This window comes from Odocoileus virginianus, chromosome 32 (genome assembly GCF_023699985.2).
Source record: "Odocoileus virginianus isolate 20LAN1187 ecotype Illinois chromosome 32, Ovbor_1.2, whole genome shotgun sequence".
In the NCBI taxonomy this organism is placed as follows: Eukaryota; Metazoa; Chordata; class Mammalia; order Artiodactyla; family Cervidae; genus Odocoileus; species Odocoileus virginianus.
Window position 1 is genome coordinate 3120834 of NC_069705.1, and position 26555 is coordinate 3147388.

General features: G+C 44.3%; 1 protein-coding gene across 7 annotated transcripts in view; it reads left to right on the forward strand.

Annotated features, from left to right (window-relative positions):
* CSGALNACT1 (chondroitin sulfate N-acetylgalactosaminyltransferase 1) overlaps positions 1 to 26555 on the forward strand; it is a 321684-nt gene that overhangs the window by 191314 nt on the left and 103815 nt on the right. Inside the window, exon 3 of one of the 7 annotated variants that reach the window (XM_070459785.1) lies at positions 2172 to 2331. The exons of the other annotated variants lie outside the window; for them this stretch is intronic. The gene's annotated coding sequence lies outside the window, so the exon portion shown is untranslated. The remainder of the gene's footprint in view (positions 1 to 2171; positions 2332 to 26555) is intronic. 7 annotated transcript variants of the gene reach the window in all.

The window sequence follows — 26555 nt, forward strand, 5'->3', positions numbered from 1 at the left end:
TGATGCTGGAAGAGTTGATGTTTGCAGTTGCCTTATGCCTCCTTTTTGTTCTGGTTCCGCATGGGGCCTGGTTCGTTATCCTCAGAATGCATTTTTGGTTTTCGTTTTGTTACTTTTCCTCCATCAGGCCTGCACTGGAGTCTTTTCAATAGAAGCAGTCTTTATGTTCCAGCCCTGTATTTTGCCGTGAACCCTAAGGTGACCGAGTGTTTGCGTTGGATCAGAGGAAACTGGAGGAAAAGCAGAACGCGGGGGATTGGGAATGTCACCCTCCTCCTTCTACGGGCGGCACGTTTCTGTGCAAAGGCTCTTGGCAGAGTCGAAGTACCTGGGGTCCCCTTGCTGTCGGCGTGGGCTCTTGTGTTCCCCTCCCTGGATTGAAGTTGGGACTGAAGTCTTCTTGAGCTGTTGTAGCTCTGAGACTCTGAATCTGTGAGGGGTTACCTGCCATCATCTTTTTTCTCACTATCCTTATTACCCTTAGGGGGTCAAGAATTTTAATCCTGTGTTTTCAGGTGGAAAGCTACCTTACAGAGATCAAGTGATTGGCTTCAAATCATAAGGAGAACAGGGCACCATATTCTAGACCTGCCCTGCAAATGGAAATTGAATATATTCAGATTATACTTACTTAAATCCCATGGACTGTAGCCTTGGGTTGCAAGAGTTGGACATGACCTAGTGACTAAACCATCATCACCAAAATGTAAACGCAGAAGGACAGGGAAGCCTGGCATGCTGCAGTCCATGGGGTCGCAAAGAGTTGGACATGACTGAATGAACAACAACAGCGAAATGTAAATGTCAGATTTATTTACCATGAAACAAAAACTTCTTTGGATAGCTATCAAGCTTCTTGTGCCATGCTTTTCATAGTGTCCAGCACATATCAATGATCAACTGTAACAAATATAAAATGACCACAAAGTGGGAGGCTTACGACAATAGAAATGTGCCATCTCATAGGCTGGAGGCTGGAAGTCTAAAATAAAGGTGTGGGTAGGGCTTTGCCCTCTGCAGTCTCCGGGGAGAATCTGGCCGCATCACTCCAGTCTCTGCTTCCATGATGACATTGCTTCCTCCTCTTCTGTGTCAGAACCCCTCTGCCTCTGTCTTCTAAGGATGCGTGAGATTGCATTTAGGGCCCAACCAGATGATTCAGCATAAGCACCTGATCTCAAGATCAGTAACTTAATCACGTCTTTTACCACGTAGTGTAATGTTCACACTTTTGCCATGTGCGATAATACTCACAGGTTCTAGAATGTAAATGTATCTTTTTGGAGACCACCACTCAGCGCTTAATGACAATTTTCTTAGCATAACTGGAAATGGGCACTTAAAGACCACATCAGCCTTGAATTTCTTTAAGCTACGAATAGAGATCCCTCTACTTTTGGTACCCCAAAGATGGAGCTAGAGAAAATAACATTTTTTAATATATTTCCCATTTCTCCTTTGGACTTCCTGTTTATTTCCACTATAAGAGACTATTAAAGTACCCTGAGTTTGACATATCTCTACTAACCCGATTATGTGGATGAGTGTCATAAATATAGGATAAAAGATTTAATTTAAAAACTGACATGATGTTGAAGAATGTATGTAAGCAGTCATGCCTACACTGCCTAGAGAGGTAACAGCTGATGCCAGAGGAAGTGGAAGGAATGCGTTATTTTAAATGTACTCACTCTGGGAGTCAGACAGACTGGTAATTTCTTGTATGTTTTTCAATTTTAGAACTTTTCTGAAGGATGGATTTTAGTCTTTAATATTTCATCCTATAAATATAAGAGAGGGAAAAGATATGTTTTTCCATTAGGATGACTGTAACATTTAAAGTTTGGCCACACTTGTAATATGGGCGTCCCTGATGGCTCAGCTTAAGAAGAATCTGCCTGCAATGCAGGAGAGACAGGAGAAGCAGGTTCAATCCCTGGGGTGGGAAGATTCCCTGGAGGAGGAAATGGCAACCCGCTCCAATATTCTTGCCTGGAAAATCCCATGGACAGAGGAGCCTGGTGGGCTACAGTCCAAAGGAATGAAAAGAGTTGGACACGACTTAGCCATTAAACACCCACACTTGTAATATAATGGTGATTTTCAGGGAGGTGTGGGAGATGGAGGTGACCTGGATTATTATTTTGTTTACTTGTTTATCGCTCATTCAGCCAACAGATGTGTGGTGAACCACTGCTGCGTGCCAGGCATTGCCCTGGGAGCTTGGGAAGCTGTGATGAGCAGCGCAGCAAGGACTTGACTTTGGTGGAGAACAGACGATAAACAGTCACGAGAAATTTAGAGACTGACAAGGACCTGCAGAGCGTTGAAGTAAGAAATGCTCCAGGGTCACCAGTGGCGTCTTGATTGGGGGACTGGAGGAGGCCTGTCCCGGGAGGTGCTGTCTGGGATGAGCTTCCGTGGGACAGGAAGGGGCAAGCCTGTGTGTGGGCTGGTGACGGTGCAGAAATACAAAGTGGGGGCAGCTCTTGCAAAGGCCTTGATGCAAGAACGAACTCGGTGTCTTGGAGGAGCCCCAGAATGAGCAGAGTGAGGGGTTTCTGGGAGGAAATGAGGCTGGAGAGGCAGTGCGAGCCGGTTGGGAGATCTGGGGGCTTGGTGACTCAGAAGCGACAGTGAGGCCAGAGGGGCTCCGGGCTGCTGCGGGGACCTGCGGGCAGAGAGCGGTGGGCGGCGGGAGGATGCGTGTGCACGGTGGGGGAGGACGGTCACCCAGTGGGAGCTGGCAGGGGTGATGCGGGCCGTCTGGGACCCACCAGCTGCTTCTGTAGCTGGAAATGCCTTTTTCCTTTTGTTCCTAAGTCACTACTCTGGTGTGCAAGGGGACCTCAAAATAATTTTGTGTGCGTGTGAGTGTAACAAAGTGAGGAGGTCAGCCTAATCGGACGTGTGTGTGTGTGTGTGTGTGTGTTTTGTCACTCAGTCGTGTCTGACTCTTGGCGACCCCATGGACTGTAGCTCACCAGGCTCCTCTGTTCATGGGGATTCTCCAGGCAAGAACACTGGAGTGGGCTGTCATCCCCTTCTCCAGGGGATCTTCCCCACCCAGGCCTTGAACCCAGGTCTCCTGCATTGCCGTCTGAGCTACTAGGGAAGGCCTAATTGGAGGACACACTTTAAATGATCTGGCGCGGTCTTTTCAGAGTTGAGGACTGGGTGAACTGTCTTGAAGCCGTGGTCCCTTGGTGCAGCTGCTGACCAGGCTGTGGGGAGGCTCCGGAGTGGGGGACGTGAAGATGCTCGGGATTCAGGAGTGAGGAATGGGGAGTGGGCCTGGAGCTGGAGGAGCGGCCCCGCCTGCCGGTCCAGCCCCCAGGTGGCTCAGCGCCCCCGCCCCACCGCGGGCCTCATCCCGAGGGTCCCCTGCCCGTAGTCTGAGCTTCGCGGCATGTGCTCTCTGCTCCAGGCCTCGTGATCGCTTCTAGCGTCAAGGCCACTGTGGTCATCTCGGCTTCTCTTTCGTGCCCCTGTGCCTTCCGCCTGCCTCTGTCCTCACCCCGGGGGAGGTAGGCTGGGAGCGCATGTGTGTCCTGACCCTGGGACCACAGCACAGTAGTCCGGGGTCACCTCTCGCAGAGATGGATGCAGCGCTTGGACATGAATTTTTTTCTGTGGTTCGGTGGAGGGAATGCAAGGGAGAAGTCCATGGAGCTGAGAAGAGGGAACAACGCCTACTCTTAGTTGTAGCCTGTTTCTTATTCTTCTGTCTTCCTGTACTTGCTCGTGAGAATGAAACTTTAATAGGTCTAAAACTCTGGAGTTTACATATTTATTTTCAGTAATTTTCATTTCATTTCTTATACCTTCTGGATCCTTAATTGTCCACTGGGTGTGCATATGCCTTATCTTTTTTCCCATCCCTGATGATTTTCCTGTGATGTTTCTTAGTAAGCAGAAAATTTTAACTTTGATGTAGTCGAAATTTATAAATTATTTGCTTTATGGTTTGTGGCTTTTTGGACCTTGTTTAAGACATCCTTTCCTACCCTGCTGTCAGGAAGTATTCTTAAGTTCTATATTTAATGCATTTTTCTATGAGAAACTCAAGGAATTGGGATTTTTAACCTCACATAACATGTCAAAATTAATTTGTATATTAAATTATTTTCCATATTTAGCCTTTCACATTTCGGTCTGAAGTTCATCCGCAGTTAATTTTGATGTGTTATGTGAGGTTAGAAATCCAAATTGATTTCTGTTCTATGAATATGAATTAGCCTCAGTTCGGTTGAAAAGACTGTCCTTTCTACTTCTGTGGTGTATCACATATCAGCATGCTGCTGCTGCTGCTGCTAAGTCGCTTCAGTCGTGTCCGACTCTGTGCGACCCCACAGACAGCAGCCCACCAGGCTCCCCCGTCCCTGGGATTCTCCAGGCGAGAACACTGGAGTGGGCTGCCATGTCCTTCTCCAATGCATGAAAGTGAAGTCGCTCAGTCGTGTCCGACTCTTTGTGACCCCATGGACTGCAGCCCACCAGGCTCCTCCACCCATGGGCTTTTCCAGGCAAGAGCACTGGAGTGGGGTGCGATTGCCTTCTCCGCATATCAGTATGAGTGTGAGCCTGTTCTGTTGGTCTGTTCTATGCCCATACCATGCTCTTATTTTTTAAAAAAATCTTGATATCGGAGAGGACATTCTTCAAGAGGGTCTTAACGTGTCTTGGCCATTTAAAATTTTAGAATCAACTTAGTGAAGTTCCACACTCCCCAAATAAAGTTTGGGGATCTTGAGTGGGATTGCATTGAGCCTATGAATTAATTTGAAGAAAACTGATAGTTTATAATATCGAATCTTCCTCTAAAGTCTTTTAAAACATCTTAAAAAAAAATTCTGTAGTTTTTTTCTTAGGCATATTACACATCTTTTGGCATTTCACATATTTTTTATACTATTGCAAATATTATTTTTAAGGCTTAAATTTCTGTTTGCTGTTTGTTTAGAAATTAAGTTGATTTTTCTACATTGATAATTGATTATTCTACATTGTTTAACTCTCCTAACAGCTTATGCGTGAATACCTTTGATAGTCTACAAACAATCATATCATTTATGAAGAATTCAAATATATAAGACTTTTTTTCCAAGCTTTATGCCATTTATTTCCTTCCTGCCATTACACTGGCTGGAGTCTGTTTACTTGTCTAGAGAGGTGGACATACTTGTTCTTCTAATTTCAAAGGGAAATTTTCTGCACTTAACCATTAAGTATGAAGTTTGCTGTAGCATTTTGCGGGAGGGTGGAGTAGATAATTTAATAAAGAGAAAAGACGTGATTTCTATTCCTACTTTTCTAAGGGTTTTGAATCATGAATATTGAATTTTACTAAAAATATTTTCTGTATATGTTAAGAAGATTATACTATTTTTCTGTTTTTAGACTGTTAATGTGAGAAGTTGGATTCCTGATTCTGGCATGTTAAACCAGCTTAGTATCTGGGATAAAATCAACTTAATATTTTATGTATTAGTGACTTCAGTTTGGTGATGCTTTGACTGTGAGTTTTTGTGTCTTGTGTTCGTGAAAGCTTAGTTTGTGATTTTTTTTTCCCTTTTCATACCAACTTTGCTGTTACAATAAGACCTTGAAAACTTTAATTTCATTCTGAGGTTCCCTGAGGAGTAAAAATTAAGCTTTTTGATATGAGAGCCACTGTTGCATTGAAATAGGACTATTTACCTATGCATGTAGAGCAAGGAATATCAAATATTTGGAATTGATTTCCCTAGGAAAATTTCAAATCATGTTCAGAATGCTTCAGTTTGGTTAAGGAGAAAATTCCTTTATAGCAAATTGCTTCACAGATGAAAAGAGTTCTTTTCAAAATCATTGCAAGAATGTTGTTGACTTGTATGTAACGGGCTCATCCTTTGATGAACTGGTTTTTTAAAAAGATAATTAGATTTAAAACTTGCCCATGAGTCCATTTCAGTCTCTGCATGGAATGTCAGTGTGGAAAGAGTTTATCCTTTCCTGGATGACCTGTGATACGGTTTGGGGACTGAGTCAGTAATTGAGTGGTATGTTTTCTAAATAAAAAAAGTCTTTGGAAGCAAAAGACAAGTGTTGTAAGTTTAAAAAGTAAAATCTAGATAAAAGCCTCCTGGTGTAAAATATTTCTAAAATTTGATTAATTTGGCTGCGCTGGGTCTTAGTTGCAGCTCGGTGCCTTCTCTCTGGCTGAGGTGTGCAGGCTTCTCTTGGGCTGTGGGACACGGGCTCTAGAGCGTGCCAGCTTCTGTAGTTGCAGTGCTTGGAGTTAGTTGCATGTGGGTTCTTAGCCCACTAGGGATTGAACCCACGTCCCCCACATTGGAAGGTGAATTCTTAACCCCTGGACTCCCAGGGAAATCCTAAAATACATGTTATAATTTTGGTTGGTGTTAACTTTCCAGGGCATATATATCTTTCTCTATATCAACATATTCTTTGCGAGAGTGTTCAGAAACCCCCTGGCAACCCTGATGCTGTAACTTGCTCAGCTCCTGGGACCCTCGCATCCCTAATTATAACCTCCCCCCCCCTGCATTTCTGAGATAGTCTGGGAAAGGACGAAGAGCCAGGTGCAGGTGACTAAACATATAGATGTGTGTAATCAATGGAGACCACTGATCCTTGAAGCAAATTGGATGTTAAGGAGCCTAAATCCAGAAAAAAGCAAAGTGTGCTAAGTGGTGGCTTTCGCGAACACCCAGTATCCTTTACTGGAAACATGACTTATGTTACTGATCAGATGGTAGCTTCCCCAGGTTTTGTGGTGGCGATGAGCTGGTAAAGAAAATATTAGCATTTTAGAGTGAGAGGAGATATTAGCCACCATGCAGTATAGTGTCCTCATCCCAAGGATGACACCAGTGGCCTGAGATCCGAAAGGTATTTGTTAGAGCTGAGACTAGATTTGTTTGTTTCTTCATTCATGGAGTCAGTACACTTTTACTGAGAACTAGTGTGTGTGTGGCGAGTTGTTCTTCCTACTGGGGATACGGTGGTGAACAAGGTCCTTCCCTCCCGGGACCTGTATTCCACAGGAGGAGGCTGGCGGTGAGCAACGTGAGCAGCGTGGAGAAGTGGCCAGAAGGGCAAGGAAGTGAGGGGGGAGAAGATGATGGGGTGCTACTGGGTGGGGTGGTCCCTGAGGAGTGACCTTTGGAATGAGGACGTGAGCCTGCGGTCTTGGAAAAGGGAAGAATGTTCTAGGAAGAGGGAACAGGAAGCCCAGGTGGTCAGTGCTCCGGGCACCAGGTCGGGGGAGGCGGGCTGAGGCGGGTTGGCCGGGGAGGTGGGTCTAGCGGTATCCATGGTGGGGCCCGGGCCAGGTCGCCAGGGCTGGAGGCCTGGGGAGAACCTTCGGGAATTACTGATCAGCGTCAGAGGACGTTAGAACGTTTAGCCTGGGGAAAGGGCACAGCTGACGGCGGGTGTGCAGGGTGCAGTCTGGCTGCTGTTGAATCATCTGAAGAGAGACCAGCGTGGGAGGAGGGTTGGGGGGAGGTGGCTGCAGTTTGACGGTAAGAAACCAGGGGAGGTGAGCCAGAGAGACAGCGGGACGACTTCTGAGGTGTTTTAAAGGTTCAGCAGCAGGACGGGTGGCAGCTCTGGGTGCAGGACGCCAGGGAAACCCAGGCTCCTCACCGTTCCGCCTGTCCCCTTCCACCCCGCTGCCCTCCTTGGAAAGCTTTGCTAGGATGCGCTTGTGCGTGTCTTTCCCCGGGCATGTTTCCGTCACGGCTTCAGGCCTTTCACTGGGCAGACAGCCTTCTGGTCTGCGGTGATGGACCTTTTGTTTACAGCACACCTGCCCACAGGGGTCACTAACTCTGCATCTGATTGACTTGAAATGCCCGCACCTGCTGCAGTTTTGGTGCACCTCTGGAGACGTCACGATGTTTTCCTCTCATCTCTGCGTTGACCTGAAAATCTGCTAAGTCTTTCTGAGGTGAGGTTTTGGCATCGAGATAAGACGGGGCATTAATATGGCAGTGGCAGCTCGGTGTGTTGGCAGCTAAAAGAAATCATCCTGGAAGGAGGAGGGAACCTATTGGTTTGTGCTCGCTGTCTGCAGAGAGCTGTCTGCATGCAGAGCAGACCCGATAATGCAGCGCTTCGACGGTGCCAGCTCATTAAATGGATCGGAGGACCGCGCTCCAGGAGGCAGCGTCCCCCGATGCCGTGCAGTGACACCGAGTCTCGACTCTGAATTGATGCCAGAGGCAGATCCGTTCGATTTCGTGAATACTGATTGCCGGCTGTTTTTCTTTTTTTTTTTCCTCCTTCTCAAATGCAGGGAACACATGTTCAAGCAGGATTTCTCCACGAATGAAATACTCCTTTTCATGTAGGCTGTTACCGCCAGATTTTGTTCATGCTCCTTATCGTAACTTTCAGTGTCATTGGTGTTCTTTGAAGGAAAAATACGGAATAGACACCCCGATCACTGGTTTTCGAGTGGGACTCCAGAGGTGGGATGAAATGAGCATTTTTACGTCTCTCATTTTGGACTCTTCCCCACCGCTGAGTTACCAAAGGGAGGAATGCGTGGAGTTGGTGTTTCCAAAACTGGCCTTATCAGTAGTTTACATGCCAGGTTGAAGGTTTCTCACGAAGCAGACGTCCCATCTTTTTAGGCAGTCTATGAGGATCACAGTGCGTTTCATTGTGAGAGCAAATGTGGGTGGAAGTGGATCTTTTGAGTTGCTGTGGAGCCCAGGGTTTGGAGCAGGAAGCAGCATCTGGACCGCGGGAGTGGTTTCAGTGCTCAGAGATGTTCCCAGGTGAGTCAGGGTCAAGGTCCCATGTTAGCCCCCATCAGCTTTGTGCAAATTATGCACCAGTGTGTGCACGGACCTCAGATCCTTAGATCAGAGAGTACCTGCTAGTGACCTAGGGAATCTCGTAAAGCGTGGGAGTCTTGGTCTTTTAAAGCGACCCCTCAGTTGCATCTGATCCGTTTGTCAGTCTCCTCCTTCAGACTCCACCCCTCCAACTTGCTGGACCGCAGACCTTGCCAGGTCTCTTACAGAGGCATTCCCCGGAGGTGGGGAAGTGAGGAGTGTGTGGATAATTCTTTAAAAAGATTTGGCAGGGAAGAGAGGAAAAAAAAAGAGACGAGATGGAAGTGAAGAGTGATGTTGTGTCCAGGCAGGTTTCTTTCAGGCGGGAAGGGAATGAGAGGCAAATGAGAAAGAGGCCGAGAGCAGAGAGGGGAGAGGATGACCAGCTGGGGAGGCCGGGGCAGCGGGGCTGAGCTCGGGGAAAGGGTCCTGTGTGCAGGCTCCTCCCTTCATGTCATCTGGCATTCTGCAGGGTTTATCCTTGTCCGCTCCTGCCCTTAGCAACCAGTGGACGGATGACCGTGCGCCGTCAGCCCCTCCCTGCAGGTCTGACCTGCGTCTCCGGTCTCCTTAGTCTCGTCCTCCTGGTGTCACCCCGTCCTTGGCAGCTTCCCCACCGCCTTCTTCTTGCTGCTTTCATCCTGCTCTGCTCTCTGCGGGCTGTCTCCTTTGGTTGGTGGTCCACCATGCGGTCCCCAGGGCACTCCCAACCTTCCCTGCAACAGAGCATCAGTTACTAGTTAGACTACAAAGACGTTTTCTAATGAAGCTTCTTTCTAAGTTCTTTTTACAGAGTAACTCATGCACATGGTTAGAAAGCTGACTCGTGCAGAATGGCGTAGAATTAAAGAACTCTTGTCTTCCTGATCTTGCCTCCCGGTTCCCAGAGAAAGGAACCCTTCTCTCGCCTGTAACTGCCTCTCCTGGTAGCCCTTGCTGTGTGTCTTGAATTCTGTACTTAAGCCGATGTTTCCTCACTTGTTGGCGTGGACAGCATCTGCTGGTTTCCGGCCAAGCTTTCCGCCTCTCCAGCTCCTTGACCTAGCATCGCTATGTCAGTGTTCAGTTCTCCTTGTTCAGTAATATAAGTAATATAGTTAGATCGTGTATCTTGCCTCATCCCTCTAGGCGGAGTCACCTGGTCCCTGACTTGCTGGGACCTCACTGTGTCTCCCTATGCCCTTCGGTCCCTTCCAGCTGACTTTCCAGCTGCCCGGGTAGATACCTTGCGTGTGATGCGTTGATCCAGTGATTTCCCCTCAGAGCTTTGAGACGCTGCTCCACGTTGGGGTCCATTGTTGCTGGTAAGCGTGATCTCAGCCTAATCGTGTTTCCTTTGCAGGTGACCTGTGCTTTCTCTTTGGAGACCTTTAGAATAGTCTCTTTGCTTTGGGTTTCTGAAATTTCTCTGTTGTGTTCAGGAGTGTGTGCTTGTGTGTGTGTGTTTTATTTCCCTAATTTTCCAATTTTCCCTACTAATTTTCTGCCATTTTCTCTGTTCACTTTTTTCTAGAACTTCTGTTAGATGATGGACAATTAGACAAACTGGAACTTATCTTTTAGATGCCTATATTTTCTTTTTCTGTATTCTGGATGGCTTTCTCTGCTTTATCTTCCAATCTTTTATTGATTAAAGAGCTTGTGAGAAATCTGCTCACCAGCCCAAAACCAAGGGATGGACTTGGAGACATGAAGCACAGCGAAAGTGAGACTTTTAATGATCGTCTGCAGGATGGGGTGTCTGGTGGGCAGGCCCCCCCCCAGGGCGTTTGCAGCAAGCAGTGTATCCCCTAACACGCAGGTGCTCCCCTCCCGGGTTCCTCATTGGCTGAGTACCGTGGGGTGTACAGTCTTCCCGGAGGTCACCTGTCTCATTATTTCCTTTTTTCTCCCTTCCCAACTTATATCCGCAGTTTTCAAGGAGGACTTCTGTGCTAGTTTACCCCTTCCCCCCGCATCCTGTTTGCTTGGGAGCCTCCAGGTGGCTGAGTTGTGTCTCCTCTGCAAGTCTTGAGGCAGATTTGGAGCCAGGGCACAGGCAGGGGGTGGAGTCCTGTCTCTTTGGAATCTCCCTCCCCCAACCCTAAGTTTAAAGAGTCCAGGCCTCAACTTTATCTAAAGAACCCCAGCTTCAACTTTGTTTTGAAAATGGACCATTTCGAGTAAGTTTGTTTCTTTTGATTTTTTTGTGTGTGTGGGTATGTACTTCTTTTTTGTTCTGCGATTGATTTTTTTATAACATCCTGAACTTATTTATGGATGCAGTGTTTTTTGAGCTCTTTGAGAATAATGATTGCATTTTAAAGACTTCTTTTAAAGGTACAGAAACTTCCCGTGTACCCGCTGTTCCCATGCATGCATAGTCTCACCTGTTGTCAGCATCCTCACCAGAGTGGTACCCATGGAATAGCTGATGAACCTCGATTGACACAGTCACCCAAAGTCTGCAGTTTATGTTAAGATTGACTCTTGGTGTTGTATGTTCTGTGGTGGTTTAGTCACTCTGTCGTGTCTGACTCTTTTGCAACCCCGTGGACTGTAGCCTGTTAGACTCCTCTGCCTGAATTTCCCAGGCAAGAATCCTGGAGTGGCTAAGCCATATCCTTCTCCAGGGGATCTTCCCGACCCAGGGATTGAACCCATGTCTCCTGCATTGGCAGGTACGTTTTTTTTTTTAACCAGTGAGCTACCCATGGCTTTGAATAAATGTATACTGACATTTTCATCTTTACATTATCATACAGAGTATTTTCCCTGCCCTAAAAATCCTCGTACTCCACCTCAGCATCTGTCCCACCGCTCCATCCCTTGCAACCACTGATATTTAACTGTCTCCACAATTTTTCTTGTTTGCAGCATTTTTTTTTGTAGTTGGACTCAAAGTACAATATGAAACCTTTTCAGTTTAGCTTCTTTCCCTTAGTCGCATGCACTCCAGTTTCCTCCGTGTCTTTCATGGCCTCAGAGCTCACTTATTTTTAGCACTGAATAATGTTCCATTGTCTGGATGTGCCCACAATTTGATTGTTCACACATGAAGGACACCTTGTTGGTTTCCAAGCTTTGACAGCTGTGAATGAAGCATCTATAAAAATCCGTGTGCAGGTTTTGTGTAGACATACGTCTCCAGCTACTTTTGGTAGATACCAAGAAGTATGACTGCTGGATTCTATGCTAAGAGTATAAGTAGTTTTATAAGAAACAGCCAGACCATCTTCTAAAGTGGGGCTCTTCTATTTTGCATTCCCACCAGCAGGGAATGACAATCCTATTGCTCCACATCCTTGCCAGCATTTGCTGTTGTCAGTATTTGGAATTCTAGCCATTCTAATGGGTGTATAGTGTTATTGTTGCTTTAATTTGCACTTCCTTGATGATGTCTGATGTTGAATATCTTTTCATCTGCTTATTTGCCATCTGTGTGGTGGTAAGGTATCTGTTCAGTGAGTTGTCTGTTAACACATTGGCCTGTTTTTTAACAAGCTTTTTTTGTTTTCTTCTTGAGTTTTAAGAGTTCTGCATATATTTTGAATATCAGATGTGTATTTGCACATTTTCCCTCCTGTCTGTGGCTTATCTCCTTGACATTGTCTTTAGCAAAGCAGAAACTTTTTTATTTTAATGAGGCCAGCTCACCAACTTTTTCTTTTATGTACAGTTCTGTGTATTCTTGCCACCTCGTCTTAATATCTGCTTCTGTTTGGTCCGTACCGTTTCTGCCCTTTATTGTGTCCATCTTTGCATGAAATGTTCCCTTGGTATCTCTCATTTTCTTGAAGAGATCTCTAGTCTTTCCCATTCTATTGTTTTCCTCTGTTGCTTTTCATTGATCGCTGAGGAAGGCTTTCTTATCTCTCCTTGCTATTCTTTGGAACTCTGCATTCAAATGGGAATATCCTTCCTTTTTCTCCTTTGCCTTTTGCTTCTCTTCTTTTCTCAGCTATTTGTAAGGCCTCCTCAGACAGCCATTTTGCCTTGTTGAATTTCTTTTTCTTGGGGATGGTCTTGATCCCTGCCTCCTGTACAATGTCACGAACCTCTGTCCATAGTTCTTCAGGCACTCTATCAGATTTAATCCCTTGAATATGTTTGTCAACTTCCATTGTATAATCATAAGGGATTTGATTTAGGTCATACCTGAATGGTCTAGTGATTTTCCCTACCTTCTTCAACTGAAGTGTGAATTTGGCAATAAGGAGTTCATGACCTGAGCCATTGCCAGGAGAAATATCAATAACCTCAGATATGCAGATGGCACCACCCTTATGGCAGAAAGTGAAGAGGAACTAATGAAGTGGAAGAGGAGAGTGAACAAGCTGGCTTAAAACTCAACATTAAAAAATCTAAGATCATGGCATCTGGTCCCATCACTTCATGGCAAATAGATGGGAAACAATGGAAACAGTGACAGACTTTATTCTCTTGGGCTCTAAAACCACTGCAGATGATGACTGCAGCCATGAAATTAAGAGACGCTTACTCCTTGGAAGAAAAGTTATGACCAACCTAGACAGCATATTAAAAAGCAGAGTCATTACTTTGCTGACAAAGATCCGTCTAGTCAAAGCTATGGTTTTTCCAGTAGTCATGTATGATTGTGAGTGTTGGACTCTAAAGAAAGCTGAGTGCTGAAGAATTGATGCTTGCGAACTGTGGTGTTGGAGAAGACTCTTGAGAGTCCCTTGGACTGCAAGGAGATCCAATCAGTCCATCCTAAAGGAAATCAGTCCTGAATATTCATTGGAAGGACTGATGCTGAAGCTGAAACTCCAATACTTTGGCCACCTGATGCGAAGAACTGACTCATTTGAAAAGACCCTAATGCTGGGAAAGACTGAAGGCAGGAGGAGAAGGGGACAACAGAGGATGAGATGGTTGGATGGCATCACTGACTTGATGAACATGAGTTTGAGCAAGCTCTGGGAGTTGGTGATGGACAGGGAGGCCTGGCGTGCTGCAGTCCGTGGGGTGGCAAAGAGTCGGACACGACTGAGCGACCGAACTGAACTGAAGTAGTGACTTTTTGGAGGTTGATTCAAGACGAATCCTGATTTAGGATCATGCTTAAGTGGAGTCCTTTGGGGGTATCTGTGGCTTGCATACCTTTGTGTGGAGTTCATTCTCATGGTTACCTATGGCTAGAGTTCATTCATTTTCATTGCTGCAAAATATTCCATCATGTGAGTATAGGGTGGTTTATTTAGCCAGTCTGTCATTTATGAACATTTTGACTTGTGCCCACTTTTACACTATTGTGAATAATGCTGCTAGGAACATTCTCCTACAGATATCTTGAGAGATGTGCACTCATGGTTCTGCCAAGTGTAATAGATAATGGGGAGTGGAATGCTGGTCATAGAGCATGTATGTCTTCAGCCTTGCTAGATACTGCCAGCAATTCTAAAGGAGTTATACCAATTTATGCAACATCTGAGAAAGCAGTGTCAGATTTTAAAAAATTACCATTCTGGTGGGTATAGAGTGGCATCTTATTGTAGTATTTCTTTATGTTTTCCTGATGGCTGAGTTGAACTCTTTTTTACACATCACATGAATATTTGGTTTTCTTCTTCACTGTTATCACAGTTATCTTTTTCTTTTTGGTTTACAGGGTGTTTTAAAAAGTGTGTTTTGGATTCAAATTATCTGTCAGTTTTATGTGTTACAAACATCTTTTGCCGCTCTGTGACTTGTCTTTTTATTTCCTTTGGAGTATCTTTTAATAAACAGATTTTTTATTGTGGTGGGCCCTAATCAGTATTTGTGGTTAGTGCTTTTTCTGTCTTACGTATTAAGTCTTTTCCTAATCAGAGGTCAAGAAGTTGTTATCTTGTACTTCTTTTTTAAACCTTGCTTTTTCTTTCACATTGAAGTCTTCTGCCTGGAATTGACTGGTGTGTGGTATGAAGTCAGGCTCAAATATCTGTACTAAAAACAAATAGACACAAACCTATGTTTCTTTAGCAGTGCTAATTTTTATGATACCCGCCTTTTGAATGTAGTCATGCTTTTATCATGTAGAAAGTCTGTCCTTAATTTCACTAAAAATCATTTCAACTTGCAAGTGTGAATCTTGAAATGGAACTGAACTTGCTTTAGAAATCTTTCTTTTTCCCAGGAGAATGTGTCTGTTAGCAAAAAAAAAAAAAAAAAAAGCTTGGAATAGCAGTGATTATTTTCTGCATGCAAATCTATTGGAAAGAAAAGAAGCATGCACCTGGAAGAAATTTAAGATGTCATCTAGTGCAGGATTTTACCTCTAAGAAGTGAACTATTCTCACTTTTGATAGAATTCCAGAAAAGAAAATCCCATACCCTCTTCTGGTAATATTTGCTACATTTTACTGTCCTTGAGTTTTCCTTACGTTATGTCTTAAGTTCATTTTCTTACTCCATTTCAAATGGAAAGAGAAGCATTGGGCCAACATCTTGTGTCTGTAATAACCTTTCATTCACCTGATAGCCATTGCTACGTCCCACATCAGCCCTCTCTTTGTTTTAAATCTATTTGTTTAGCTCCTTCTTTTAAGCCAATTTTCAAATTCTGTAATTACTGTTTTTTTTCCCTAAGTTCTCTCCATGTCATCTGTAAATTATTATTTAGAAGCTCAAAAATAGAACATAATACTTTTGCCAATGTATAACCAAATGCTCATTAACAAATGAGGACATTACTCTGTGATCCTCTAAGACTTCTAACCTGAATTCTTTTTCACGATGAGAAGATTCTCAGACGTAAGGCTAATACATGGTGGGTTGAGCATGCTTGTTTCTTTCTGCTTCCTAAAGTTACCCCAGATGCTAGGCAGCCAATAAAACAGGCATAAATCCATATGGGCAGGGAAGTTAGGAGATGAGCCTTGGTAGACGTGGGAAAGGGAGTGGGGGTTTGGAATTGAACTAACAGGGGGAGGAGACAGCCAGGCTTGTCTGCTCCATCCCTGGATGAGGGGCCTAGAAGGTTCTTCTCTGGGAAATTGTTCGGTTGAGGAGATAAGACGTCAGTTCACCTTTTTGGATTCCACATGCACAGCCGAGGATCATGATGCATTGAGGGTTGTCTCCAACAGGAAAGGGACCAAAGCAGGTCCATTATCAGGGGAAACAGAGGGAAATGTGGAGAGGAAAAAAGGCCAGCAAATTATAAGTGGTATTCTTTGAAAGTTAGAGAATATATTGCATCTGTGAGATAGGGGTTGGCAATTGAAGGCCAAAATCCTTCAGTGAAAAAGTTGGAATGTTGATGACAGAAAACATGAGAGAAAAGAGGAGGAAACAGTGGCTCCTCTTAGGAAGTCCAAAATCTGATTAATAGGAGTCTTAGAAAGAAAAAAAAATATGGGAGAGAAAATTAAAGGAGAATGCTACAGAATATGCTTTCAAAATTAAAGGACATAAATTTCCACAAAGAAGGTGCATTAAGTGCAATGTATAAGAAGAAGGACCGATTCCAAAACATTGATATCTGATAAAGCCTGTGAATAAAAGGCATTTTTCTTAAAAGTTTTAAGAGAGAGAAAAGTAGGTCCTTTACACAGGATCAAGAATCTCACTTCTCAGCTCCAGTAGTGGAACATACAAGAAATAGAGCTTTTACCCCTAAATTTGAGGGAAAATAGTCTCCACTCTGGAGTCCTGTACCTGGCTGGATTGTCAGCCAAATGCAAGAGTAGAATAAGTCTATTTTCAAACAGACATGAAAGGTCTGAAAAATTGGCCACCCATGACTCTTTCTTGGGTAGCTGCTGAAGGAAGTACTCTGCCATGATGGGATGGTAAGCCAGACATGCGGGAATCAGGGGGAAAGTGAAGGAATTCCCCCCATGGGAGGTGAGGAGACGTATCAGGTAACACCTAGATATCACCTGTGTGAGGCCCAGAGAACAACCTTTCCAGATCAGACAGGAGGGTGGCGTGATCAGGAGAGGAGGAAACAGGAGCAAGTCAGAGAGATCCACTGGTGTTGGCCTGTGAGGAGACGAGTGTTCTAGTTCTGTACTGGAGTTTGGGGAAATCAGTGTTAGAGGCGTGAGAAAAATCAGATGGACAGCGGACCTCATTGTTAACACTGGGTAAAACAAATAGTTGCATGAGAAAAGCAGGATCATTATAGTACACCAGGGGGCTCGACTTCCAACAGTTACTTAACCAAATATAATAGTGTAGTGCCAACGCCAAGTATTATTGCATCTCAAAACTGATGTAGTGGAGGAGATTTGGTGGGGGTGAAGAGACCTGTGTGCAGAAAGAAGGCAGGAAACCTAAATCTTCGACCTTCTACAGTCGAAAGCCCGGAGACAGTAAAAATGGTTCAGAAACAGCAGTTGAAGGGTGTATGTTAAAATATGCATGTAAATACTAAAGAAAAACAGCTGAAAGGGTGGAAAGTGATTGCCTTTGGTCCCTGTGACTAAGGAGTGGGAGGTGGCAGAGGTCCACCGTGTTTAACTGTGAGTCTGTAGTGCCGTTCGATTTGGGGATTACGTGTGTGCAGTTCCATGGACAGCAGAGTCTGGAGGGCTACGGTTCATGGGGTCGCAAAGAGTCGGACAGGACTGAGCAGCCGAGCACTGGACACATTATTTTGATAAAAGTAAAATAATCCATATACATGAAAGTGTCCTTGCACACGTGCATTTTTTTTTAATGTATTTCACAAACTTCTTTATTTAAGAAAAACTAACAGCAGTGAGTTTTTGGAATCTATTGAAAAGGTAACATTTTTTAGTTTGTGAACCCTGGGTTCAGAGTCGTGGTTGGTTTGATATTGGATGTTGGAATCTGTGAGAACTTAGCTTTATTAGTCACACATGTAGTGTTCAGTTTATTCTTTAATATTTATTAAGCAGTAGGAAAAGGTGCCAGATTCATTGGCATTCAAATCTGCCTTCCTTGAGGAAAATTCCAATTATAATGAAATGGGCAAGTTGCCTTTTTCCGAGTTTAAGGATTAGTGTTGATTATGGTTTGGCTGAAATATACTCCATATGCACTATTTCTTTTAAACATTTGATAGTCAAGCCTATAGTCCTCTCCATCCAACTCTGGAAACGTCCAGACTTTCAACCTCCCAGAGTCAGGTGAACGATGCGTTACGTCATGGATAGGATTGCATAATATGGTGCTTGGAACGGGAACCAAGAGATAGCTGGTCTCTGCCCTCCCCGCTCCCTTCACCATGGAGCCCACCCCTCCACCCCATCCCCAGAACACACCCTGTGTCCCCAGGACCAGGCAGCAGCCTTCTTATCCTGTTTGCCTTTTATGTAAGTTTTGCTCTTTCCTTCACTTGTGAGTATTGGTCAAAATTTATTTTCCATATCAGTGATCTCTCTCTTTTTCCCAGGAATCTCAAGTTATTATTATTATGTTTTCAAGTTTTTATTTAATTTTGGGCCACACCCCAGGGCATGTGGGGTCTTAGTTCCCTGACCTGTGCTCCCTATATTGCAAGGTAGATTCTTAACCACTGGACCACCGGGGAAACCCAGAAATTATTATTCTTGGTGGAAATTGAAAGTCCCTAGGATACGCTGGACTGTGTCTTTTAAATACCTAAAGGCATTCTGATCCCAAAGGACCAGGCCTGGACCATAAATAAAAGATTTTTCTTCTCTCCCTCTACATGTTATATAACCAAAATGAGTTATATAAAGCCTCAGAAAAACCCAGGAAGTGATGAACAGATTTTTGGTGAAACAGTGGTTTTATTCTTGCATCATGGAACCTTGTATCTTTTGACTAATGTATATTTTTTTTTTGGTAAGTAAGACTCCGGGTGTCTTTCTGTATCTGGTATGTTGTTGGGTGTAGAAATCCAGACTCTACTATGAGGTACTGGCAAGTTCTCAGAAGGTGTTTTGGAAAATCACCATCAGGTATTTGTGGGGGAGAGGCTGCTGACGAGTCCGCTGGCATCAGCCTTCTCGGGGAAGAGCATCTTGGCAGTTCACTGACTTTGTGAGGCCGCAGGAGCGTTGGCACTCTGGCGCTTAATGTGACGCTGATTCAGGGGCCTCAGTTACCGTGGCAAGACCTCCGCTTGGTTACTGTTCTTTGCAAAGAACAGTTGGTTTTGTTCCTAGTTTTCATGAGTTTGGGTGGAGACCAAGACTGCTTTAGATATTATTTTACTAGCAATTTAGCAGGACTGTATAAATAACTGCCTGGCGAAGGAGGAGGGGGTGGCAAGTCAAGCATAGAGAAGCATGAGGCCTTGGCCGTCCCTTTAAGCAGCCTGGTTCTGTTCGTGTATAATTACCTGCACCATCTGCTGTTGGGACCAATTTATTAAGCACAGCACGGTCTCCGCGGGGGACTCTCAGTTGTGGTTGATTGAATTAAATTGGGAATTAGTCGTATTGGATGGAGAAGGAAATGGCAACCCACTCCGGTATTCTTGCCTGGAGAATTCCACGGACAGAGGAGCCTTGCGGGTTACAGTCCATGGGGTCACAAAGAGTCGGACACAACCGAGCGACTGAGAACAGCGTTAAGTCAGACACAACTGAGCGATTAACACACAGTCTTATTGGAAAGGCCAAGTTCTTTTTTTAAAAAACAGCTTTCTTGAAATATAAATTAAACAACTAAAGTACATAATTCAATGACTTTTTGTATTGCAGTATTAGCTTTTGAAAAATATGGTAAAAATGTTTATAACAAATTGTCATTTAAACTATTTAAAGTTTTAAAAATTAAAATATTTATAATACTCATAACATAGAATTTGGGCTTCCTGGGTGGCTCAGATGGTAAAGAATCCACCTGCAATGCGGGAGACCTGGATTCAACTCCTGGGTCGGGAAGATCCTCTGGAGGAGGGCAAGGCAACCCACTCCACTATTCTTGCCTGGAGAATCCCATGGACAGAGGAACCTGGCGGGCTACAGTCCATGGGGTCGCAAAGAGTTGGACATGACTGAGTGACCAAGCACAGCACGGTATAAAATTTGTCATCTTAATCATCATTAAGTACTGAAGTTCATGGTCATGAAGTCCATCCACGTTGTTGTGGAGTCGTCGCAACCATCCATCGGCAGAACTCTTCATCTTACAAAGCTGAATCTTCACGCCCATTCTTGCCTCCTCCAGACCCCGTTCCCTGAGACCACTCTTTTGCTTTCTGACTCTATGAATTTTAGTATTCTTAAGTGCCCCCACATAAGCAGAAGCGTACGGTATCTGTCTTTTTTTGTGTGTCTGGCTTATGTCACTGAGTGTCACGTCTTCAGGTTCGTCCGTGTGGTAACAGGTGTCAGAATTTCCTTCCTGTATAAGACTGAATAATAGTCTGTTGTGTGTGTGGACCACCTTTTGTTTATCCATTCGTCAGTGGACATCTGAATTCTCTTTTTTGGCTAATGTGAATAATCCTTCTGTTAACATCGGTGTTCAAATATCTGTTGATGTCCTGAAGGGCCAATTTCGGATTTGTAGGTCCCTACAACTCAGTAGATTAAAAAAGAATTTGGCTTATGTTCTGAGAGAATTTCTTTTGCTGTGCATTGTCAGAGGATATTCCAAGTGCTTATTTTCTAAATGATTTGATGGCACATTTGGTTAAGGAAATTCTGGTTGTCTCTGTGACCTCCTCTTAAATCTTAATGATGCTTCCCTGTTTTCAGTGGAAAGTGATGAGGGGTAGTTGCTCTAACACCTCTTTTGAGGTTCACAAATTTCTTCAACAGAGATAGAGGCGGGACTCTTGTTAGAAAGGATAATGTCTAGTCATTCATGTGTGGTCAGTAACCTGCACAAAAATCACTTGGTGTAGCAGGGATAAGATAGACATGTAGACATCTTGTCATTTTGGGGGAAGGGAACAATGAAAACCCAAATATTTAAACACAACCCCTTAGGCATACATTAAAACCCTATTTAGGGACTTCCCCAATGGTCCAGTGGCTAAGACTCCCCGCAGGGGGCCTGGCTTCAAATCCTGGTCAGGGAACTAGATACCCCGTGCTGCAATTAAAAAAAAAAAAGATCTTGCATGCCACAACTAAGACCTAGTGCAGCTAAACAAAGAAATGAAATAAATACAAAAAATAGAAACCATACTTAACTCATTTCTCAAAATATGCTTAAATAAATACCTTCTTATATGGGTGTATTTGATGTATAGAAATTGGGTAAAAGTATTAAAAGGAAATTTTCTATTTTACTAAATTTATCTGTGTACACCTGTTGGTAATTGACTAAACATATTGTCAAACATATTGCACCTCTTCTAGTTTCCTTGTAAAACTTTCTTCCTTGTGTTAAATGAAAAGAAAAACTCTTCCAGTGATTTTATCCAACACCATGGAGACCACATGTCCTGAATTGCAAACTCATGCCCCACTTACGTGCTTTTTTGTTTTGTTGCCTTGAAAACTGGGGTTGTCATCTTGGTTCCCCAGCCTCTCCCATCCATGCCTGTCTGGGGACTTTGGGAGGAAAAGTGCATCGCAGTTTAGTCTGATAATTTGATGTATTTATGTCTTCACAGCTTTTTCTTCTTTGTTGTTCAACCACCTCTCTTTAACATACTCATTTCACTTATCGGGAAACATTTATTGAGCTCCCGTTATGTTTGTAGCCTGGTCTAGGCATGAGGAGGGAAGGAATAACAGAAGGCAAATCCTTGCAGTGAGCTGGCCGTCCAGTCACTCGCCTGGGAATGTCAGCAGTGGCATTTTATGCTCTCTCAGCATCCATTGTTATCAAAGGGGAAAATGTCATAAGCCAGGGGCTGCTTTTCCAGAATGTATCCGTGAGAAAATTCTCACAATCTCATCTTCCACGAGAGGCTTGTCTGTGAATTTACATATTCAGTTAAATGTGAATTGTTCTTTAGAAACATTTTTTTCTTGAGATTTAATTCATTCAGACTCTGCTCAACCCAGAGGATGCCTGCATCCTTCTGTAGCGGAGAAGGTGTCACACCTGGCGGCCAGTTAAGTGCTATGAACAGCCCGCCCTGACAGGCCAGAAGTAGCTTTGGGTCAGTCAAGTCCAGAACGAGGACTTGAACAATTTCACTGGAGAAAAGTGCATTTGTGACCTCAGAGCTGACCTAGGCGTGACCCTGCAGAGTTCCAGTCCCACCCCCAGGAATACCTGTAGAGTTGTGGGGTCACCCCTGTCCTGGGAGTTAAGCTGTTGAAAGTGCAAAGTGTCTGAAAGGATGAACTGGTTTCTCCCGGGATTCCCACCCTTGTCTTTAAAAGCTTCTCTATTTGAAAGGAAAGAGGCCCAGAGTCTCTTTTGTAAACCACAGTCTCTTTCTTTGTTGTCTTCTCAGGAGGCTTTTTTCTTTTCTTAGACTCACAGCCTCCTTTGGAGGATGAGGTTTGGTGTCTATAGTTACCTAGAAGGATGAATGAAGATCAGACCTACTGTATAATTTACATACATCTCTGTGTAAGCTCCCAGCGAGGCTGTGTGGCCATGTTCCATATTTCTCTAGAAAGAAAAAGAAGACAAGCCAGTTGCAGATCTTCTCCAAGAGTTTGTTACATCAGAGTGGTTAAAAGAGGAAGGTCTTCCAAGCAGGTGCATGTTTATTTGGGGTCAGTCTTGGTTTAGTTCTGGATCTTCCTAACTTAATAAAAACAGAGCATTCTTAGTTAAGAATTATCAGAAAGCTCTAGGATTTTTTAAAAAAACTATAGTTGGTTTATAATATCATATTACTTTTCAGATTACAGCATAGTGATTCAATATTTTATAGCTTATACTCCTTTTAATGTTATTACAAAATAATGGCTGTGTTTCCCTGTGCTGTACAATATATCTTTGTTGCTCGTCTCTTTTATAAAGCCCTATAGTTTTTTCTTTTCTTTATTGGAGAAGAAAATAAAAATCTTACGTTCTTATTTTGAACATCTGAATTTTCATTTTTATTGTTTATGTCAGTAATAAAAATTAGTGATAATTTGTTCCATTATCTTTTAAAGTGTAAATTAAAAAAGTAGTGGAGTTGAGTCCTATTAAACTGTATTTTTCTTAGGACTGAATTAGAGAAACAAAGTTTTAGTCTCCTTGGTGGAGGCCCATAGTCCAACTGTCTGCACTGCCTTATTTTGTTGCCTCTGGCAAGGAGCAGAGTTATTATTTGGGTTCTGTCTAAATCTGTAGTTTGACATTCATGTCCTTGTGGTCACCAAGCTCTTCTTTTTCTGTAAACTAAAGGGCAGCAAACAACCCGTAAAAAGCTACAGTTGTGTCTTCATCATGAAAACCCCATTAATTAGCAGCATGGGGTTATTATGTTGGCAGGACTTGATGATGGCAGTGTTTTTTCCCCTTTAGAGAAATGAACAAACAAAATCTTCACTTAGTAAGAGCTTGTATTTGGTTTTAAGCCTTTGCAGGGGTGTCCCCCAGGACATCCACGAGTGTGGTGATTTGCCAGAAGGGCTCACAGCGTCAGCATGTGACCACACGTACCCGGGGGCAGGTTACAGTGACTCGGTGAGGCTTGTGTGGTCTTCGGTACCGTCCACGAAAGATAGCCAGGCTGCCCCTCCCGATCAACAAACACTGCAGCTGCGGGCAGGGCCTTCTGCCCAGAGAAGCCCACTGGAGTCTGAGTTTGGGCTTTTACTGTGGGGATGGTCAGGAAGGCCTTCTCTGCCTAGCAACCCCACTGAAATTCCAGCCTCCCAGAAGGCAAGCAGATGTTCACCATAAATCACATTGTGCAAGCAGCCTGGACGCAAACCACCTTATCAGTTAGGAGACGCTGCCCTAACTGACTGTGCTGAGGGAGCCTCGCACAGTCCTGGGTTTCCGGACACGAGCCAAGGGCAGCAGCCGTGGGCCTGCAGTGTGAGCGCTTCCCCGCACCGGATTGCACTTCCTTCTTGTAAACGGCCCGCAGCAACACCCCAGGCTCTGATGGGGAAAGCAGTGTGACCATCCCTCTGCACCGTCATCGGGATCAGACTTGGCCTTTGGTAGAGGTACCTGGAGCCAAAGATGAGAAACCGCGAGGGTTCTCGACTTCTATTTTCAGAAATCTCGTGAGCCCAGTATTTTAAAACTGCAGCCCGGTCTTCATCAGGGTTCCATTTTGCAGAGGCAGGCTTCTGAAGTGGTCGGGGTTGGGTGTCGGCACAGTTTAGATCGGTTTTATTGCCGGTGGTTTTATCTCCGTCTTCCTGAAAAATCGCACCTGTGGGTGAATGTTCTAGGAATAGTTCTTACCTCTCTGATACTTCGTTATTGAAGCTTGCGGGCTAAATTTCTCGGGACACAGAATTGGAATGGAAGGAGAAGCTTCATAGAGTGCTTACAGTGTCGCTTTTATAAATTAACCCAGTAGCTTTAGAGCCAGTTAAGACAATTAAGACAACTTAGAAGTTATGTTTTCTTCTTTTTTAAATTCTAAACACTCAAGTGAATGACACGGTTTTAGGTAGGTAAAGAAATAAAAATGATGGAGTGATGAAGGAATGGGGGGGGCAGGACAGTGCCCATTGCCTTCCTGTGAAAAGACGTCCTCTGCAAAGATTCCCAAACCCTCCCCGAACGGTGAAGCATCACCTCCGCCATCACTCCGTTAGTGTGGTTTCACCTGGTGTCACTCGGACTGAGGACTTGAGAAGAGGGGCTGCAGCCAGCACTTGTGGGGAAGGGACGAAGCATCCTTCTTCCTGAGGGCATCCTCAGGAGTCACCCGCCAGCCTGGGGCCTGAGTGAGTGAGTGAAAGTCACTCAGTCGTGTCCGACTCTTTATGACCCCGTGGAATAGTCCATGGAATTCTCCAGGCCAGAATACTGGAGTGGGTCGCCGTTCCCTTCTCCGGGGGATCTTCTCAACCCAGGGATCGAACCCGGGTCTCCTGCATCGCAGGCAGATTCTTTACCAGCTGAGCCACCAGGGAAGCCTGGGACCCACGAGTCGAGAATCCCTCTGCTATGAGCACGGTCTCCATCTTCTGTAAAATGGGCGGGCGTCACTTCTGGCTGTGGCTGAAGTGACCCAGCCCTGGTTGGGCTGACAGTGTTTTCTTTATAGGGAATATAAATGGCCTTCCTTTGGATTCACTGGGCTTCGCTTGTGGCTCAGCTGGTAGAGAATCCCCCTGCACTGCGGGAGACCTGGGTTTGATCCCTGGGTTGGGAAGATTCCCCTGGAGAAGGGAAAGGCTACCCACTCCAGTATTCTGGCCTGGAAAATTCCATGGACTGTGTAGTCTATGGGATTGTAAAGAGTCTGACACGACTTGGTGACTTTCACTTTGAGAAGCTTTGGTGAATGATTACACTGTGTGTATGTCTGTCTGTCTTTGTGTGTGTCTGTGTGTGTGGATGTGCGTGTGTTTATCTGCATGTGTATGTCTGTTTGTGTGTATATCTCTGCATGTGTGTGTCTCTGTGTGTGTCTGTATGTATGCGTGTGTGTCTGTCTGTATGCGTGTGTGTCTCTGTGTGTCTGTGTGTATGTGTCTGTATGTATCTATGCGTGTGTGTGTCTGTATGTGTGTGTCTATGTATCTATCTCTGTGTGTGTGTCTGTGTGTGCCTGTGTCTCTATGTATCTATGCGTGTGTGTGTCTGTGTGTGTCTGTACATACCTATCTCTGTGTGTGTCTCTGTGTGTGTCTCTGTGTGTGTCTGTATGTATCTATCTCTGTGTGTGTCTGTGTGTATGTGTCTGTATGTATCTATGTGTGTGTGTGTCTGTATGTGTGTGTCTATCTATCTCTGTGTGTGTGTCTATGTGTGTCTGTACATACCTATCTCTGTGTGTGTCTCTGTGTGTGTCTCTGTGTGTGTCTGTATGTATCTATCTCTGTGTGTGTCTGTGTGTATGTGTCTGTATGTATCTATGCGTGTGTGTGTCTGTATGTGTGTGTCTATCTATCTCTGTGTGTGTGTCTGTGTGTGTCTGTGTGTCTGTGTCTGTATCTATGCGTGTGTGTGTCTGTGTGTGTCTGTACATATCTATCTCTGTGTGTGTCTCTGTGTGTGTCTCTGTGTGTGTCTGTATGTATCTGTGTGTGTGTGTCTGTGTGTATGTATCTGTATGTATCTATGCGTGTGTGTGTGTGTGTGTCTGTACGTATCTATCTCTGTGTGTGTGTGTGTCTGTATGTATCTATCTCTGTGTGTGTGTCTGTGTGTGTCTGTATGTATCTATCTCTGTGTGTGTCTGTGTGTACGTGTCTGTATGTATCTATGCGTGTGTGTGTCTGTGTGTGTCTGTATGTATGTATCTCTGTGTGTGTCTCTGTATGTATCTATGTGTGTGTGTGTCTGTATGTATCTATCTCTGTGTGTGTCTCTGTGTGTGTGTCTGTGTGTGTGTGTCTGTATGTATCTATGCGTGTGTGTGTCTGTACGTATCTATCTCTGTGTGTGTGTCTGTGTGTGTGTCTGTATGTATCTATCTCTGTGTGTGTGTCTGTGTGTGTCTGTATGTATCTATCTCTGTGTGTGTCTGTGTGTACGTGTCTGTATGTATCTATGCGTGTGTGTGTCTGTATGTGTCTGTACGTATGTATCTCTGTGTGTATCTCTGTGTGTGTGTCTGTGTGTGTGTATGTATCTATGCGTGTGTGTGTATGTACATATCTATCTCTGTGTGTATCTCTGTGTGTGTGTCTGTGTGTGTGTGTCTGTATGTATCTATGTGTGTCTATGTCTGTGTGTCTGTATGTATCTATCTCTGTGTGTGTCTGTGTGTGTGTGTCTGTATGTATGTGTGTG